This window comes from Homalodisca vitripennis, unplaced genomic scaffold (assembly GCF_021130785.1).
Source record: "Homalodisca vitripennis isolate AUS2020 unplaced genomic scaffold, UT_GWSS_2.1 ScUCBcl_2314;HRSCAF=6938, whole genome shotgun sequence".
NCBI lineage: Eukaryota > Metazoa > Arthropoda > Insecta > Hemiptera > Cicadellidae > Homalodisca > Homalodisca vitripennis.
The window spans coordinates 81263-91163 of NW_025778439.1; the positions used below are offsets into that span (position 1 = coordinate 81263).

The following is a 9901-nucleotide window of genomic DNA, read 5'->3' on the forward strand; positions in this document are numbered from 1 at the left end:
ATTTTAACACGCTTTTATAAGCTTCGGTTCTATCTATGTATGTAACAGAATCTTTGAGCATAATTTTTTTAATATTAAATTTATTTTCTGTCTATAAGTTGGTGGCTACAAACGAAAAGCATCTCTTGATATATAACCTATAAGGTAAGAGATCAAAATTCAAGAGGGTCTGATCAATGCCTAGCTAGAGTAATCAGAGCGGAATTTTCTGTGTTGTTCGTACTTCCCATATATATATTTAGCTTAATAATAAATACAGGTGATATATAATTTTAGAAATATATAATTTGAAACATATAATCAATCATCCAAAATATGCGAAGAATGGCAATAAAACAAAAAAATAACCTGTGATTGATCAATTTAAAATGTACAAACTTGGAAAGTACAAACGCTGAAAGATTTCAATACTCGGGCGATGTCTCTCTATATTTTAACCACGGAAGTAAAAAAAACAAGTCTGCTGACAAAAATACGTCTTGAAACTACCTATAAAATCCTTTGAAATATTTTTTGTTTAATTAGAGGTTATTCGGTAAACTTAGCAATGAACTAGATTGATTCAAATTTTAATTTAGAAGTAATGTAACTCAAATTATAATTTTTTATCCACATATATTAAAAGAATAAAAATAATGAGAAAGCTATGGATAGCTATACAGCATGGCCAATAACCAAAGCCCGCATCACTCGCGCAACTCGTAAATGGGAACAAATGTCATGTTTATGAAATGTATTGAATTGAGTGAGTCCATTTAGTTAGGTTTGGTTATCCCTATTACCTTACCTGTCAGTGATAAGGCTTTTTTGGACTAAATAGTGAGCATTCAATGTATAACAAGAAATTTAATACGTAATTCTAGATCTAAAATACAGAAAAAGTTGTAATGTAAGTTTAGCTATTTACATATTTACGATAATTATTACTAATTATAAGAATTAAGTTGCAGACAATAACTTGCCAGCAGTTTTTTAATGTTTATGTTAGATTACTTTTAGGTTATAAATTATCTAAATTTACGAGTTTCATAGTAATAATTTTTATTTTAGTATAAAAAAATACTTTGACATGAGAAATGTAATATTCCTATTTTACTGTTTAATTTCTTGCCACATTAGCAAAGTGTTAGTTATTTTTGAATAGTGGTTGGTTGCACTAGTTATGGAATAAGTGGTTAAATCCACAACAGGGCTGCAGTATAATAAGGCTACCACCACAATCGAATAATGGATATTCATGATGGATATTCCTACCGGAGACCTAAAACAATTACAATATTAGAAAGAAACAGACTTTTTTTACTTACTGTGAAAATTGGTAAATCTTAAGCTTAGCGACTACCGCTCCAATCGCCGTAATTTTTTGCATACTAACACAGGTTAAATGTAATTTCACCAACCGAAAACAATAGTCCCGATTATCGCTAACATATAAAAACCAGTTTTTCGGCAGTAAAATGTTGGCAGTACAAAACACATAAATAACGAGATTTTCGACTATCAAATTAAAAGCAATGGGTGACCATGGTCGTTTTGATGAGTTTACAGTAGTCACGTGACAAACAGGAAAGTTTCCGATTGGCCTGGCGGGTCACGTGACCTATAGGACGGCTTCGATTGACCGCCAGACGTAAAACAAACAAACCCACATGGACAAGGAATAATTAGTGAAGTTATTGACATGGCGTGCAATAGTTCTTGTCACACGCTACGCTAAAAAGACCCTAGCTTGCGTATTCAAAACTCAGATCACGCGATGCTTGCCCGCTGCTTGCTCTTTTAGAAAAAAAAATTAACTCGAGCTTGCAAAGTCCAAGCCCAGATCACGCCATGACTGCTTACACACAAAAAACTCAGACACAGATCTAACGCAGGTTTCATTACAAGCAAAAGGTAACCGGCGCGCGCGTTTATCACTGATAAGATAAGACGAGTTTATACTAGAAGTAGTACCTGGACTACAGCCCTACGAACTAATAATACCAAAAAAAACAAATAAATGCGATGTCAGTCAGGTTTTTTTTAATTTTATTTTTTCCGACATTTTTTTTGGGGGGGGAGTAAACGGCTACGGCGATAATCGGGATTATTTTTTTCGGTGAAATTACGTTAACCTGTGTTAGTATTGCAAAAAATCACGGCGATTGGAGCGGTAGTCGCTGAGCTTAAGATTTACCTGAAAATTATATATGTCATTATAAAAAATCGGTTCCTGTTTTCTGCCTCCGAAAAGGAAGTGATGTCGGTGAGAACTATTACCAAAGTTAAATATATAACCTAAAAATATGAAGATACATGAACAATGTTGCATATGCATGATGTCGCCACGTAGTTCAGTGACCTTAACTTAATGTGTGCGTACTGCCAGGCAGACAAATTCCTCGATTTTATAACCATTTTAAAGTAGCTGTGATGAGAAGGGTTGATTTAATGTGAGTATTGAGTTAAGCTCCATTTCACCTTCAGCTTAGTACAGCTTATCTACGATTTTACAAAGAATTGACTCCTTGAGTCTTGAGTCTATGTCTGTCTGAAGGGATCTTCTAGGGTAGGGTACAATAAGCGGACCCGGTTTTTTATATCGAAGAATATAGTCATCGATACCTAATATTCGACATCTCAAATCCTAGACTATCAATCGATATAAAAGTACCTATAGCCCTCAATAACAATCATATGTTTTAAAATTAAAATATGAATTTAATATTTACAGTGAACAAACAAATTATTTATAACCAAAATTAGGAAAACTGAAGACAACCATATTTACTCCTCTCACAGTTACAGTTGTTTCATTCCCACAAATTTCACATAATGGGTTTTTCGGTACGAGTCCAACATGTTGAAGCCACGAAAAAGCAACGTCGTGTAGTTTTCTAAAATTGACTGCCATTTTTTAATAATCAGAATTAGCCTACTTATGTAAAATTGAAATATTATCCTACGTGTATTATTTTCGAGTGTTTACAGCTGTTGATATAGATTATTTAAGTTAATAGTTCAAAATAATTAATCAGTATCGATTGATTATATCGATGGTTATGATTAAGTAATATCGTTTGTCAATTTCGATATAAAAAACCGGGTCCGCTTATCGTACCCTACCCGGGATCTATAAAAAAGTCAGCGATGAATACGTTCAAACGAACTCCTTGCACCACTTTGACCTCAGAGACATCTAGGCTACAAAGGAACTCAGTCTGGTTACTCAGCAGCAATCTGCACTAAGCTGAAAATGAAATGCAGCTTAACTCAAAATTAAAGTTAAATTAATAAAATTTATATTTGTATTGTTTTCTTATACTAATCAAATCAAATTATTATATTGTAAGACTCATCTTGTTTCAGAAAAGATGCTGATAATTTCTTGAAGGAAACAGATTATGAAGACGCTTCTCAAAACCTCAGGAGCCGCGTTGTTGTGTAAGTTATTAATAATGAAATCCTAAGATGTTAAAAATAATGTTTCTTGTTAAAAACTTGTTATGGTATAGTTAAAATAAAAAATTCGGTACTTTGGGATTATACCGACCACACCAGTATGAAGAACACAAAAATATAAACACCAGTATGAAGAACACAAAAATATAAATTTATAGAAACAAACATAATAGAACGAAAAAAAAACAACTCTTTAATTACAAAATTACAAACTTACAAGCATTTTCCAGGTATTGTGATCGGTATTGTTGTCGCTGTTATCTTATCTTTCTCGAGAATTCCGATTACGGCAGGGCCGCGCGGCATCACATGATTTACACGGTACATAATTGCCTTTTCATTACAATTCAATTTATATTTCTGATCAGCCCCTCTAGAATTTGATATTTTACTGATAGGTACTATCTCGAGGGATGTTTTTCTTTCGTCGACATCAGCGCGGGCTTTGGCAGCACCATCACATTTTGGGGTGGCGGAGTGTGATCAAGAATAAAAAACAAGTTTTGAGTGTTTTTTTTCAATAAAGAGTTTAGTTTTAGTTTGGTAATGTTTGTTTTTGTTGAATTTTTGTGTTTGGAGAAATGTAGAGCTAAAACACGGAAATACAACAAAGCGACGCACCAGCTGAACGGGCGGCGAGACTCTGCAATCACGTTATCTACTAGACCGCTCGACTTTGACCTCTGTCTGAGGATGGGGAGGGGTTTGCGATAAGACAATTCCTGTTTTATATTGACGAAATATTGTTCTACTACGCTAATCTAGTAATCAGTAGAAGCAAAATGTCAAATAACGATTCATGTCTGGGTGTGGTCGGTATAATCCCAAAGTACCAAAAATTCTATTTCATTATTGTACAAGTTGTACCCAAGCCTGTGGTGCTAGGATACATGTCACAGGTCATAACAACAAGTTTCTGTGTTGTGAATCTCCCCCTCCCCCAAATGTTTTTAGGATTGAACGAATTTGTTCGAAAAATAATGTTTATTTACAATAGTTATGTAATTTAATTTGGTTAAATTGTACCTACTTAGGGTTTACAAGGTACAGAGTAACTTCAACAAGGTTGGTGTTGTAACATTACGGCAACGCCTCCTGGGCAACCCCTCCTGTGAGGTTTTAACAATATGTTTTGTAAATTACACATGAGACTACCATCTTTTAAACTCGATTTTTTCAAAAAAAAATATATCGTAGCAAAATAATTTGAGTTACATCATAAAATATTGTGAAATTTATCTATGATATTTTCCACAAAATATTCAATAACTCCTCAAATAATTTTATCATGGCTAAAGATGATTTTCTTGGTGAGAAAAATTTTTCAAAAACAGTTTGAGATACCAAAAATTGTTAATTTAAAAATGTTTAGTAAATGTTGTAAAATTTCCACAAAACATTTTGTCTTTTGTCTACATTCACAATTAACGGAGTTATGAATTTTTGTAAGTTTAATTGCTGATATATATATTAATTATTGCAATTCATATTTAGATTAAACAATTAAATAATGTGTTGTATTGATTTGTATTTTTTCAAAAATAGACAAGTTTAGTGTGTCAATAATGCACCTAATAAAGCTTGTTCATTATTTCAAGCTCATAATTCAAGTTATTTTACAAATAAATTCACGCCTAATAATGTTTGTATTTTCTCGTTGAGGACGCATTACATGAGAAACATTGGTGTTAGAAGCGAAGTACAATTATAATAATTAAATTATAGTGACTCTAATTTGTTTTTTCAGGTTTTAGTGTATTTGTAGCCGCAAACCATCGAAGTATCTCAGCAACACACACCCATTGGAGAATCATTTGACAATGAGTATTCCGACGTGGATGCTGCACCATCAGATGTTGCTTCAGTCAGTAAATTTATCAAGGAATTTCATGTAAGTTGTTGTTCCCATTATGCTAAATGATCACAATAGAGTTCCATGTACTTTTTCTAGTGTTTTAGACTTTTGATCGTAACAGTGCCGAAGACATTCCGTGATAGTCAAACATTCAAACTGTTAGAGAATGGATAATGTACATGATAAGTATGCTACTGCTCACCGCAGCTTTCATACTACGTTGTCTGCAGATGGTGTATCTCCTGGTTGGTGGGGACTGTTAAACCTAGTGACTGGAGGCAATGTAGGCTGACGCAGATAGCAAAGCTTACACAGTAGTTTATGATGTAATTCCTCAAAGCTCTTATCCATCATTCGACTCCATGTTAAATTTTTAGATTTTTTTATTGGTAATTTGGATTTAATGCAAGGGAGACGTTATGAAAAACACTCAAATTAGCATGTTTGTAGTATTTTTGTCTATTTATACAGAAATTATTCTAATTATGCACAAAAGTTATTATATTTACAAAATATGAATATAAAATAAATATTGTTACATAGTAAAAACACAACAGGTAACATAATAAAAGTTAGGTTAACATGTTGCAAGAGTTGTACAGAGACATAAGTAGAATCAGCTGATTACTTGGAACAACTGATTGAATGTTGTCATATGGCAGTAAATTGGGCCTAAAAAGAAATAAAAGAGTAATTGCGGTCTAGTGTGAATAATGAAAACTACTAGAAAATGTTTCTTACCTACTCCGCTAGATCGCATACGTATTCAGACGAGAGTTTATTCACAACGAAACACTGTTGTGAAAACATTTTGGCACCATGTAACGGATACGTTACATTAAAATAAATTGTAAAAAGATAGGTTTTGTGAAAAATATATTAGCTTTAGACTCTTTGTCTTTACAGGGTCGTTTTACAATGGGTGCGGCGTAGGGCAGCTATGTGTGGTAAAATGAAAATAAAATTTTTGATAGAAACAAATTTTATTTTTATTGAATAAAAACTAATACTAATGAAACATGATTTTGATGAAATGAAATTATGGCTATGCTTAAAATAACATCCTACAACACAAAAATCCAATTAGCTTGAAATAATTAATTAGAAAATACCCCTACTCCCTAGCAGTTAAAATTTAGAGTCTGATTAGTTAAAATGTTGATCAAAAAGGTTTAATATACTCTTAAACATATTCACCAAATCCCATGATGGCGACACGGCGGGTCCTCACAGATAATTGAAAAAAAATTTTAAATTTGGATCACATTGAAAAAAGACTGATTAATAATTGAAAAATTTTGAAAACTATTTCACAACGTTAACTACATCATCAAGAGGTCGAGGAAGAAGACTCTCTCTTTCCCCAAACTCCGCGTCAGTAGTCGCAGAGAGGGAAAAGTGATACCCTTCAAAACGGAAATTTTCCGTTTTTCCTGGTCGAAAAATGATCCGCTTTTACTTCTGCTGACAACCCACTCGAATTCGGTGCGCAGAAAACGAGTTTGCGTTCCCGCGGGGTCGCTACCCTCCAATGAGAATTAATCCTTACGTTAGCCAATCGTGGCACGCGTTTTGCCGTGTTTACCTTTGTTCTTTGATGTTGATGAGGAACTATCGAGTTTTATTAAATATGGCCACTTTACCATTCGAGATTTATGTTTGAGGTTACAAAACTGTCCAGTGACGGGCTATGTCCACCATGCACAACTAAGCTTCATAATGAATTGAAATTTGATTATTCTCAAATATGAGAATGATAACATTAACTAAGCAATTAAATTGTCGGTCTGGATTCCTATTCATTTAGATTTATTATTAATAGAAAAATATTATTTATTGTATTATATTATTCCCGAATTTATTATTAATTGTAAAAGTTGATTTAGGTTACAGGCTAGGCCTATACCCGTTACAGATACCCCCCAAATTTTGTGGTGTAAAATTGAAAATTTTTTTCATTACAAAATTTTACTCATTAAAAACTTTTACAGTGAATGATTTAAAATAACAAAGATATACATATTAAACAATCCTAACTACAAAAACAAATAAATTGAAGAACAAAGAATAAACAAACTGTCAATTAAAATCTAATTTTACAAATTTTTCTTCATGCTTTCTTTGACGAACAAAATTTTTTACTTAAAGTTAAAATTTTGTGAAGTTTAAGTTTTGCTATTGTCTACAGGCTAAGTTATCACAGTTTACTCTCTTAGTTCATAGACTTACAGTCATGGTGAGTTATCACAGCTTCTATACTTATTGGCCCAGCGCTTTATCTGTCTGACTTCATTTAAACATCACCTTTGGAAGTTGAATTTGATTAAAAGTTTCTTGCCTTTCCATATTTACTTCATTTAACATCACCTTTGGAAGTTGAATTTGATTAAAAGTTCTTGCCTTTCCACATTTCTATTTCCTTCTGGTGAGAACAGTTTTTATTTCATCACTTGTTTCCAAAGTGAATTGTATTATTGCAGTGAATTGATCCAAACGTTTTTGACTTTTCTCACATCCAATGCTTTTAAAATGTTCCATTTTAAACAACTATTCTCATCTTCACTGACAGAAACTTCTTCAAACTTATGTGTCCTTAGACTTATTTTCAGACATAAAGAAAAGCACACCATGACTTCAAAGTGTCCATACTTGTGGTAGATTCATAAAAAACACACCATGACTTTAAAAGTGTCCAAGTCCAGTTGCTTTGGTGATTTTAATTTGTTGTGATTTGCCTGTGATATTCGCGCACTCACTTTCACATCTTACACGCTAAACATTTCCTAATATTTAAAAATTAAAGTTTTTCACAAAATAGTACTTACATTATTGTATTAAACATTCTTACAACTAAGTCAAAAACAATCAACATAACATAAATATGAGAACCATTATTTTTTCAAATAAATTATTACTACTATTGTTACTAGATAAAAATTCATTCTCAGCATTTTTCATCTTACAAATTCATTCATAATTAACTAACAATCTCTCCACACAGTTTATAAAAAAATTTTGTTTCTCCTTTTTTTTTTAGAAATTATACACAATAAATGGTAAAAATTTATTTAATTATTTATCCTTTGTAATAATCTTACATAATTTAAATATTTTTGTTTTGTTTATTTTAATCGAGGTTATAATAATTATAACCTGTCTATTTTGTAGTTTATTTTTATTTACCCTCCTTGTTTACCTATTTGTTGTACTATTTTTACTTCAACGCACTATCTAATACTTATCACCTTTTATTAATTACTTACCCAATTTTTTAAACTAATGAAATTCCTTTGCAACCCCCCAGTCATAATAATACAATTTTGTCCCTTTGTTTTGAGTTTTATTTTTTTTTTTTATTATATATTAGCTGAATTCTTTTCTTCTCACTCATTTATTTGTATTCATTTAATACAATATTCTCCTAACTTCCTCATACCATAAAATACCCATTTCGCACAGTTAAAATCCCTTTTAAGTGTCATTGCACTTCATTATTATAAGTTGATTAAATGATTATTAAACCAAATATTTACTAGCCTAATATATTTCCTTTTTATTTCATCCCCCCTCTGAATTAATTAAATTTTAGTACTGACTTTTGAATTTATTTTATTGGCTCAATTCTATTTCATACATTATCCTGTAACTCCTACTTTCCATCTCCACTTTTAAATTGTCCCCAACCTCTCAATTTCCACTCCTATTCTCTACTATTATTTATCCACTCCATTCACAATATATCCTTCACCTTTAGCCTTTGTTCAGTGTATTTTACACTACCCCTCTATCTATCATTATCATATTAACTATTAAACAGGCACCTACTTGACCTACCTCTAACATTTTACTTTAAGAATAATTACTTTTATACCAGTTATACCCCCCAGTTTGCTTTATTATTATTATCATCTCAGTATCCCCCATGTTACTTCATTATTATTATTATTTTATCCGTACAACAAAATAAACTAACTCATCAGAAAAACAATACATTATTTCAATTAGTCTTCTTGTGCTTTTACTTTTCTCTTCTTCGTTTCTTTTCTTTAGAATTTACTGTAGTTTCAATTTAAAATAAACTGTGTTTCCTTACTTGAATGTCATTCTCCGTATTCAATCCAACCATATTTAATAATTTGGTTATGAATCTTACACTTTTAACTATTTACAAACCCAGAAAGAAACAATAAACTGTGTGTGATCGTGTACCTTGTACTGTAAGTTGACTTCAATCGTCTTAGATGAGTATGTTTTTTGTGTTAACCACCCAGAAACCTAACTGTGTGTGATATGTGGTTTTTGACATTTATTTGTCCCATGGCCGTCAAATCGTACAAAATCCAGCCATGCCATTTTATTCTGTTTTGTAAGACTTTTTTATCTTTCGAAGGGAAAAAGCTACAAAGGAATAATAAAAATCAACGAAACCCATATTGTTTTAACCCTCCATCTTTGTTTGAACTAAACCAAAAATTTTCGATAAAACTTTTTTAATTGTGTTACATTAAATGTTCCTATCACACCACCATCTTCGTTGACCACAACATATGCGTTTTCCAATTTTATTTGTGACACCCTATACGGGCCCTCATAAAGCAGAAAAGA

At 31.9% G+C, this 9901-nt stretch overlaps 1 long non-coding RNA gene across 1 annotated transcript; it reads left to right on the plus strand.

Moving 5' to 3' along the window:
• Nucleotides 1-732: 732 nt before the first annotated feature.
• On the plus strand, nucleotides 733-5326 carry LOC124371956. Its single transcript, XR_006923289.1, has 3 exons — nucleotides 733-889; nucleotides 3349-3423; nucleotides 5189-5326. It is a non-coding gene; the product is annotated as an uncharacterized LOC124371956 (long non-coding RNA).
• The last annotated feature ends 4575 nt before the right edge of the window (nucleotides 5327-9901 follow it).